Here is a 10,946-nt window from a genome sequence, read left to right on the forward strand (position 1 = left end):
TAAATATTTCCTACATTGATTATTTGTCGATATTTGTAGAAAGTGAGTAGCATTATAGGTGAAAAAGAAAAAGTACATGCTTTGATATATTTTTGTATCATCTAATATTACTGACTACAGTAGTGACATACAAGTCTTGTTTGTATTGGAATTACTTTCCTTACCAGGTAGGCATCAGTGAAAGCATTTTTTTAAATTTAATATCTGGCCCCTCTGTCATGGACAGTGCATACGATAAGTGTAATTATGCAAATTTAAATGATTAACAAAACATCCGGAATAATGTACACTAGTCCTTAATCTAAATAGAAAATGACTTGTGCGCAGAAATGATTTGATAAGGTATCTGTAATGAGCGCATTTTTTTTTGCGCGGAGCTTCTCTAATGGCGCATTGCAGCAACATTTGTACTTGTTTTTCGATTAGTTCAATTATTTCAAATGATTCTGATAATTTGTAAATAAAATTGTTATATTTCCGATTAAAGGCATAATTTTAATGACCATGAAACTAGTTCACATCTAATGTGTATTGATCACATGATGGTTTCAGTCAATGACAAAACATTAACATAGTCGGGCAGAGAAGAGGTTTGCAATTAGTAAATCGATAATCTTTATGTAGCAAACAAACTTTGAATTGCAAGTGTTATTTTTGTTAAAATTATGCCCTTAAAGATGTAAAGGTATAAATTATCAACGAGGCTGAGTTCGTTCAATACTTTTAATTGAAATGTCCATCAGTGTATGATCTCAGTATATAATTATTATAATAAGCGTCCAAAGGTTAAAGTCACATCAACTTCAAGCACCAATCAATTATGAATCATTATCAAGAAGATCAAGCCCTGAAACAAATATAGCAATACTAAAATCATGTACATACTGAGATCATTAACACAACACAATATATACAATTTAAGTCATACATACATCTCACACCAAATAGTAATTATTACAGCCATCAAACCATTACATCAATTAATTACTTTAATATTAATGAATGAACATTCCATGTACAGTTTTTCGCATTATATTCAATATTAAATAATTCAATCCAGTGGCCTATTGAATGAATATAATAAACTTATAAAATAGTAAAAACGATAATATGACTTGTACAATTATACATACCAATTGTGGATTGGACTCAAATGTGGTGTTACTGCAACATACTGTAATTAAACATATGCACAAGAGAGAATGGCAGTGATTTATATTATTTTACTGCAAATAGGTAATAACTTTAAATATGCTGCCATTATCAGATGCATTGTAAACATATCATGCACACTATACATGAATATCTTATTTTAATAAACTTCAGACCCACAGCTCATTTGTAACTCATTTAAAGAAAGTAAGAAACCAATATGAAACTTCACCAACCTCAATCCAAAATCCACAATCCTTTTTAATAATTAATACTTTTCAACTTATTATTATAAACAATTGAAAAACATGTCTGCCTTCTATCAAAAACAGATGACAACTCAGAAAATGGCGGGAACAATTACACGCATGACTAACTAATAAAACAGCCAAGGGAAACCACTCCTTCAGATTTCAATCAATAAACTACAACTGATTATTTCCCTTTGGTTACACACTTCCCTGCTTTGAGAAAATGACGTCCCGTCATTGTCATGTCAAGTAGTCATGTCAAATAGTCTGTCAGTTAAAATATATTTAGCAACATTTCATGGAAGCAAACATTCCCCTTTAATATATTCAGTTTTAAAGGTTATCCTACAATTAAGAACAAAATGTTTGTCTTTCCATAAAATATCTATACAGCATATCATTGTAACAGCATCAAAAATACAATGCTGTATTCTTAAACAATATACATTTAAATACAAAAAAAATGTTAAATTTAAAGTATATAAAATCAGTATGTTTGCATAGTGTCTCAAAACTGCACTTAACTTTATATCAATAAGATATGCTGTTCATTTCTATAAATCTACGTACTTTTAACTAGGTATGGGAGTAATCCCATCTTATTCCTATCACAGGTTGCGTACTGGTTTACGAACTTGTGATGGGTAATTATGGCACACACGTAGACACATGTACCGATAAAACTATAGTTTATTAATATCAGTTTCCCTCTATTTATAGAAAGTTTTAAATGAAGTATATTATATGCTCGCCCATACGGTTTATTCCGGAGCCGAGGGTAAAAAAAACACACGCATGCACACACGCACACACGCACACATATGTGTTCATGGGTAAAAGTCACTACACCAACTTCTACCCGGGATATGACTACAGTACCTTCCGATCAACGTGGACGTGTATAAATTCGGCAATGCATTCAATAAGCATAAATGATAACCTTTGTGGGTGATTCGTCTTAGAAATGATCAATAGAAACAATTTCGATTTTCACAGGAATGTCACTACATGGTCACGTGGTGAATATTTTACACATCCGAAAATCAGTACATGGACATAATAAAGATACACACTTGAAAATCACTACTGCTTGGATTAAACACTGGAAAATCACTACATTGTCACGTGATAAATATTTTACACACACGGAAATCACTACATGAACTGTAATAAAAATACACACTTGAAAATCACTACTTCTTGTAAATCACTACTCCTTAAACTTTGGTATGAAAACTTACGTACATTGAGCTAACAATACTGTCATGTTTATTTAATTTGGAGCTGAATAATTGCTGGTTTAAATTATTTATCTGTTATATAAACCGGAAAAATGAATAAGACATAAAAAACTACATTGTAATTGGATATGAAAGCAATCTTTTTTCTATATTGATGAGAAATTCCTCGATTTGCGTACATATGTTTTCAAAGGTGAAGATATTTTCAAGTATCATTATACAACACCATTAATGCGAAATCAAACAGTTATACGTAATTCTCGTATAAATGTATAAGGCTGTTGTAAGCGGTGCAAATTCATTTGACATTGATTACAATATATCATCACCACAGGGGGAATTACAAAGAGGCACTATTGATAATACCAAATAGGATAACGGTCAAGGCCCTGTAAAGAAGCTATCTCTCCTTTCATGGAATATCGAAGGGTTAAACCATGTTTTAAAATTTGAAAATGTGTGCAAATTTATTTCTGAATTCAATATTGTATTCTGCAGGAAACATGGGATGATGATAGTTGTCATTGTTCAAATGTTGAAAAATACACTAATTTTGCATGTAATGCTAAAAAATCTGTAGTGGGAGGCAGATCCATGGGCGGAGTTGTTATTATAATTGAAAACCAGCTTACTAGATATGTCCGAAGGATTTATGATAATTTCGAGTATGGTGTAATGCTTTTGATAGATAAATCAATTTTTAGTATTGAAAAGAATGTGCTATTGGTCTCGTTATATTCTGCTCCAGAAAAATCACCATTCTACCAAAAAATTGTGTACACATGATTACAACGATTATAATAACTTGACACAATATGAACTGTTAATCTGTGGTGATTTTAATGCTAGAATTGGTAATCTTGTTGATTATGTGTCATATTTTGATGGACCAGAGTTTCAAGATGTTAGAGATGTATTAGAAAGTGATATTACAATTGAAAGACACTCACAAGATAACATTGTAAATGATGATGGTAAACATTTGATAAATTTTTGTAAAGAATATTCTTGTTACATTTATAATGGTAGACTGTTACCTGAAAATACAGATGGTTTATATGGAAACTTTACATTTGCTAACCAGAAAGGATGCAGTGTTGTAGACTATTGTTTAGCATCCAAAAATATTTTTGATTTAACTGTAGACTTTAAAGTTTTAGATGTGATTGAAAGTACACATTTCCCTTTGTGTTTGATAATTCACTCTAACATTAACTTTGGTAGAAATTTTGAAAATATACCTACTACAGCATATATTTTTAATGCAAATGGTAAATCTGTATATTCATCTACTCTTGGTGATGCTAAAAAGTCAGGTCTGTTTGACAGGTAAGACTCACTGTATGAAAATTGTAATGATGTAAATATTTTACTTGATGAATTTGAGAAGGTTGTCAGTTCTTGTAGTGAATCTCTGTTGTATAGTAAACATAACAAAAACCATAGACTACAAAATAGGGCATGGTTTGGTGCTGAATGTAAAACCGCCCGTAAAATTTCTAGGTCTTCACTGCGAAAATTTAGATTATGTCCAAGTTTGGATAATTTAAACATTTATACTGACAATAAGCATTCATATAAAAATATATGTAGACAAAAAAGATATGCATATGAAAAGCAATTTATTGTAGATATTGATAATAGCGTTAATAACTCCAAAGAATTTTGGAAGAAAATAAATAAAATATCAAAACCAGGTAACAGAGATTCACCTATAAGTATAGATACATGGTTTACTCATTTTAAACAGTTGTTTTCTGTTGCTGATATTGATGGAGGTATTGGTGGAAATTTACCGGCTACAGTTAGTGAAGATGTAAATTCAGATGAAATAGATAATTTAGATGAGATTGAGAAGTTTCTGTTTATTAGCCAAATATCTGAGGATGAAGTAAATGAAGCTGTTAAAAAATTAAAGTCTAACAAGGCATCTGGAGGCACACTAATACCTTCGCATATCATTTATGGTCTAGATACTCTACTTCCTTATATGTGCAAATTATTTAATAAGATATTTATTTCTGGGATATTCCCTGAAAAATGGTGTCATTGTGTAATTATACCTGTTCATAAAAAAGGTAATTTGCTAAACCCTAATAATTATCGAGGAATATCCTTAATTGATGTCATAAGCAAAGTATATATTAGTATTATTACCAACAAAATTACTTTTTACATTGAGGCATATGGAAAGCTTTCAGAATGTCAGTCAGGTTTTAGGAAAAACTATTGTACTACTGACAATGCTATACTCTATTGTATCTAAATATCTCCAACAGAAACGAAAGCCAGTTTATGTAGCTTTCATCGATTTTCAGAAAGCTTTTGATTCTATAGATCGGACGATTTATTATGATATATTACGTAAAAACAAAATAACTGGTTGTTTGTATAACACAATTAAATCTATTTATGTATCGGTTAAAAGCTTTGTTAAATCTAAATCTGAAGTTTCTGATATTTTTGATTGCCCCATAGGATTACATCAAGGCTGTAGTCTAAGTCCGATATTATTTGCATTATATATTAATGAATTACATGATTTGTTTTTAATTAATAATATAAGGGGTATTCAATTGTATCCTGATACTCTGGAAATATTTATATATAGCATCTGTATCTGAAACTATCGTTGATCTTTAACGACAGCTCAATTGTCTCCAAGATTTTTGTAATCACTATAAACTCGTTTTTTATATAGTTAAAACAAAAACAAAAAATGGGAGACAATTGTCAAAACATGAGCATTTGCACTATTCTGGTGAAAATATTGAAGATGTTAAAGGATTTGATTATGTAGGTGTTCATTTTACCAGCAAATTATCTATGTACAAAATGGCAGAGCATATGTCTATTAAAGCAAAAAGAGTGTTTCTGTATATTCTAAGTTCTGTTCAGGAATACGGTTGCATACCTTATAATACTTTCTTTAAAATATTTGATGTTAAGATAAAACCAATTATGCTGTATGGTTCGGAATTGTGGAGTCTTAGTAATATTTCCTGTATGGAATCACTCCATATATTTTGTTGTAAAAGATTTTTACAAGTAAACTCTATGCTTGAAATGGTGCAGTTATGGGTGACTTGGGACGATACCCAATGTATGTCTACTCATCAAAAAATTGTATTAAATATTGGCTAAGACTGTTAAAAATGCCAAACGATAGATATCCTAAATCATGTTATAATATGCTATTATATTATGGTACAATAGATAGGAAAAATTAGGTTTCAGATATCAGAGAAAATTTATTTAGTAATGGTTTTGGCTATATTTGGGAAAACCAAAATGAAAATATTAATGATGAATTTTTTAATCTGTATGTCAATAGACTAAAAGATCAATATCTACAAAATTGGAGTGCCAAATGTATGCTTAATAAGAAATTGACATATTATTCATCATATAAAACAAGATTTACAGTTGAATAGTATGTACATGTCCTAGATATTGTCAAATTTCGAAAATGTTTTGCTTCTTTTAGATGCTCTATTCACAATCTTCTTATTGAAACAGGTAGACACTATGGCTTAAGTAGAGAAGAACGTATATGTCCTTATTGTGAAACTTCAATAGAGGACGAATTCCATTTTATGTTAATTTGTCCTCTATATAATGATATACGCTGCCAATATATTTCGGAAAATTACAGAATGCTACCAACACTTGTTAAATTTTATTCATTAATGTCTACTCTAGAAACACTGCAATGTATTTGTTCTATGCATTAGATAAAAGACAAAGTTTCTTAGATATTTTTCAATGAATACTGAAATACTGTTAGTTTTGTATTTAATCATGTCTGTATCACTCACTGTTTACGTATGTATATTATATATATGTTGTAAATGTTTATGGGCCGGAGGCCTAAAGACTTAGCAATAAAATCTTGAAAATCTTGTTGCATTAATTGTTTTCGTATAAAGTTACAATAAAATGATGCAAAACACTCAAAGGGTTATTTTAAAAACATTGCAATATAAGAATGTTATTAATAAATATTTTTCACTATTTTACTGACGAGCAAGATATGGGCCGTCATTTTCTAAGTTAAGCACATGTTAATTATTAACATGTACCACACATCCAACGAATCCCATAAATCTTTTTTTATAACATATCTATTTTCTTATATTTATTGGTGTAAATGTAGACTAGCGGTCAACCCGGGGCTTGGCGGCGTGGACGGAAATGCGCATTTCCATAATTGTCATGAACAGACTTAATCAATCCAAGCCTGCAAAATTTTAATATTTGGAGGGTTCTGTTATTTTCAAAGTTCATTTTCCATCTGTTTATATTATCTAAATGACACGAATTATTTGAGGATTTTATTTCACATCCGGAACGTAAAATGTGACAGTTTTGACTTGAAACGGTTGCATATAAAATAAACATATGCATCACGAGCGTTTAATAATGTTAACACTTAATTATATTGACAATAAATATTAACTAGGACAATTTTAGTGGGGTGCACACCGGGTATTTTACCATCCTAATCCGCTAGATACTTAAAATGCTTCAAGGCTCAGGTTTATTGTAAACCAAAGAAACCTGGGATCCTTGAAAGATGTCAGTCACTTAAGGATTCTGAATTAATCATTGTGGTCCATCTATTACACTGTATGCAATGGACTGCTCTCTCAGTTTAATTAAACGGTCAAAGAGAAATTCCATTAAAAGTTCGAAAATATGTTACCACAGTACCTTCCGATCAGCAAAGATGTGTATAAATTTAGTAATGCAATTAATAATCATTACGTATGTTCAATAGAAACAATTTCGATTTTCACAGGAATGTCACTACATGGTCACGTGGTGAATATTTTACACACCCGAAAATCATTACATGGACTTTAATAAAGATACACACTTGAAAATCACTACTTCTTGAAAATCACTACTCCTTTAACTTTGGTATGATAAATACCACTTATTACGATTAGCATAAAGCAGCTATGGGGATTACCCTTTTCTCATTGTGAAAGCACTGATATTGAATTTTTATTCCATCAGACAGCAGGCATAAATCCAACTTCTGTTACCTATTGATGAAAACTTACGTACATCGAGCTAACAATACTGTCATGTTTATTTATTTTTGAACTGAATATTTGCTGGTTTAAAATATTTATATGTTATATAAACCGGAAAAAACAAGACATAAAAAACTACTTTGTAATTGGATATGAAAGCAATCTTAGGCTAGTAAGCCCTGTCATTGTGGTGATCAAACACACAAATGTTACTATTGAACTTTCAGTCAAAGCTACGAAACCTTTATTGTTCCTTCACTTTGCATATTTAATGATTATATGAAAGTGATCAGTAGTTTTGTAGATGTTTTCTACATCTCTTATGGATTTTTCAGCACATATGGAGCTCAAATGCAATTTTGAACAGCGATTCCTTCGTTTGTAGCCAAATGCCAATAAATGTTTAAATCAGGATTTGCCTGAATGTTAAGCATCGGTCTGTAGTATGATTTCGTAAAATATCTGTTTTTTAGTACATTTTCTTCATACGCATTGCATGTTTGGACACACCATAACTCCCGATGGAAAGAATATTTTGGTGAACACTGCATAGAAACCGGTAATCTAGAGGAGAGGTAGGAGGGCAGAATCACATTTCGATTTTCTTTAAAAAATAAGATGGAAATTTATATAACTGATTAAAAAGTTGAAAACTTTCCCTGCGAATGACCTAATTTTACTGTCACATCTGGTGTTATGCTTCACATCTGGAGCAGCGGAAAATCTCATATACTTTTTACCGATGCTCATTTTTGAGATACATATGGTGTTCCACCCCCGCGTTTTACATGATCTATAAAACTTGCGTGTGTTTTACGCATGAAAAAGTGATTTTATGTCCAAACTCCGTGTCTTTTTTTGCTACTTTTAAATTGGCTGGAATTTTCATACGGGATTACAAAATAATGGAGTAAAGGTTAACATGTTAGAACAATATTATATGGATGCGTAGATCCACTACAGTATTTCATGTATTTGGATTAAACTGTTAAATCTTTATGTGTAATAAAACTGTAATGAATGATGGTGATAGAATGTTCTACAGTTATATAAATCAGGAATTTTAAATATAAAGAGCAATCAATCGCTTGCAAATCATGTTCATAATAAATTGATCAAATTATGATTTTGCAATAAATCGGTGATTAATTGCTGGCTATAATTTTATCCTTTGCGATTAATTTAATGAATTATACACAAATCATACTAGAAAATTGTTTACGATTTGGGTACGATTTGTTTTCCATTTCTTTTTTTTGTTAGTTTCCATTACACGCGTCCCTTCGAGTAAGCGAGCCAAATAGATCAAAGCACTGAAAGTGCTACTGTATCCAGTAAACCGCAGAAAACTTGAAAGCATATAAGTAGTTCTTGAGTAATGAAAGTAGTTCAATGAATTAATCAATTGATCATTAATAACAAAGTTATAGCCAGTTACAGCAAAAAAGAGGGGAAAATCAAAATAATTTGACCTTCAAGTCTGTGTTTTTATTTAACCAAGTTACAAAAAATGTTGAATGTCAATGAGATTGATGCAAATAAAGAATTTGAATTATATGTGTTTAAGACGGACGGTTACAATATTGAAGAATGGACAATGCACAATTGCACAGTTTGCCCCGATATAGCGGTGCGCTTTTTGGAGTTACCAAAAAAATGTGTGCAGATGTATTCATGCGCGATACTCCGGAACTCTCAATTTTCACTTTTTCAAGACAAATACTTGATTACCATTTGTAAAATAAAGTTACATGCATAGAATACATATAACACTTGTATTGTTTACGACCTTATCACACATAACCGTGGAACACGATTGTTCACGGCATTTAGAGAAGTAAAATACATGCAACAAATATTTTCAACAATGTTTATTCTCACAATCTCATTTGAGTAACCAAAATCACTAAAATTACATTATGATATAATGGCCTTGCACATGGAAATTCTTCGAATAATTTGTGATTGTTATATTTTGAAAACTATGTGTGTGTAATTTGGCTCCTTTTCCACCTCTCGCGAATTTGTTATAACTAAAGTGGCGAACCTCAAAAGTTTACAAGCTTTCAAGTTTAACAATCAACACCAAGAGAAGAACGTAAAAATGCCATTCGTATTTAAGTGTTTGTTTCAAGACTTAAAGATTTCAGTTAGAAAAGACATTGATTAAAACTTAAATATATGGAATGGAATTAAAAGCGACGGACATTTTTCATTCTGTGTGAGCTTTCTGTTTGTAGATTGGTGTTGTATATGAAAAGAACGAATGCACCGTAAAATTATTTCTGACAATGCCAATATTCATATGCGGTAGCCCGGTTTTCTTACTGTTAAACAAAGCTCCGTCTTGTGTAGCAACTTTCCTGTATGGCTTTAATCTAAGTACATTGTTGGATGAGGTCAGCTTTACATATATATCTAAGTGCATGGGGTTGTTCTGGGCAGCGCATATTTATGAAATAAAATGATTTGTTGTTATCGTATAGACCGCAGTATTGATATATTACAGCTACTGAAACAAAGAGATTTTGGTTTGAACCCAACCGCTGGACCTTGTTTTATTCATAATGGAACATTTTCAAGTACTTGCAGAGTGTGGCAGACAATTACTAAATATTGGGAAAAAGGATTTTTACAATACAATACCTAATGTGATATATAATGTCACATCAAAACTGCGATGTTAAGATTTTAGAGCACTAGTGAACATCTACAGAAGTATATCGACAAGCTAGCTTCAACACAATCAGTATAACGGAAAATTGTAAATGTAGTGACTTTGTGGGTATGTTCTTGACATTTTATTATTTAGACTACAAATTTCCTGCTTTCTGTCGCAAACATTGACATTATTTCCGATTACTCGTACAATGACAACCTTGCCATTACTTCTACATAGACGTAACGAAGCTTTCGTTGTATTGACGGTTAAACACGTCTCTAATGTGGTCATTGTTGGTTCTTATAGTTCCGTGCGTCATATACTGATTATTGTTTGTACATAAAACTGAAGGTTTGATGTTGTGATAAACTCATACAAATAACACAAAGTTTACATTCCTTGTAAAATTAAGGCAAGAGAATGCCGCCCTTTCCGGTTCCGCATTCGGTACACAGCATTCGGAGAATAATAGGCATTGGAAGTGTCTAAATACGGCAATCTAACTTTTAACATTCTCGCACTATACTCTTAAAATAATAAAATTAATAATAAATTAATAATAATAATAATAATAATAATTTTCATTATTTTATTATTA

Source organism: Ruditapes philippinarum, unplaced genomic scaffold, assembly GCF_026571515.1.
Source record: "Ruditapes philippinarum isolate M1 unplaced genomic scaffold, ASM2657151v2 ctg2902_1_1_1_1, whole genome shotgun sequence".
NCBI classification, from domain to species: domain Eukaryota; kingdom Metazoa; phylum Mollusca; class Bivalvia; order Venerida; family Veneridae; genus Ruditapes; species Ruditapes philippinarum.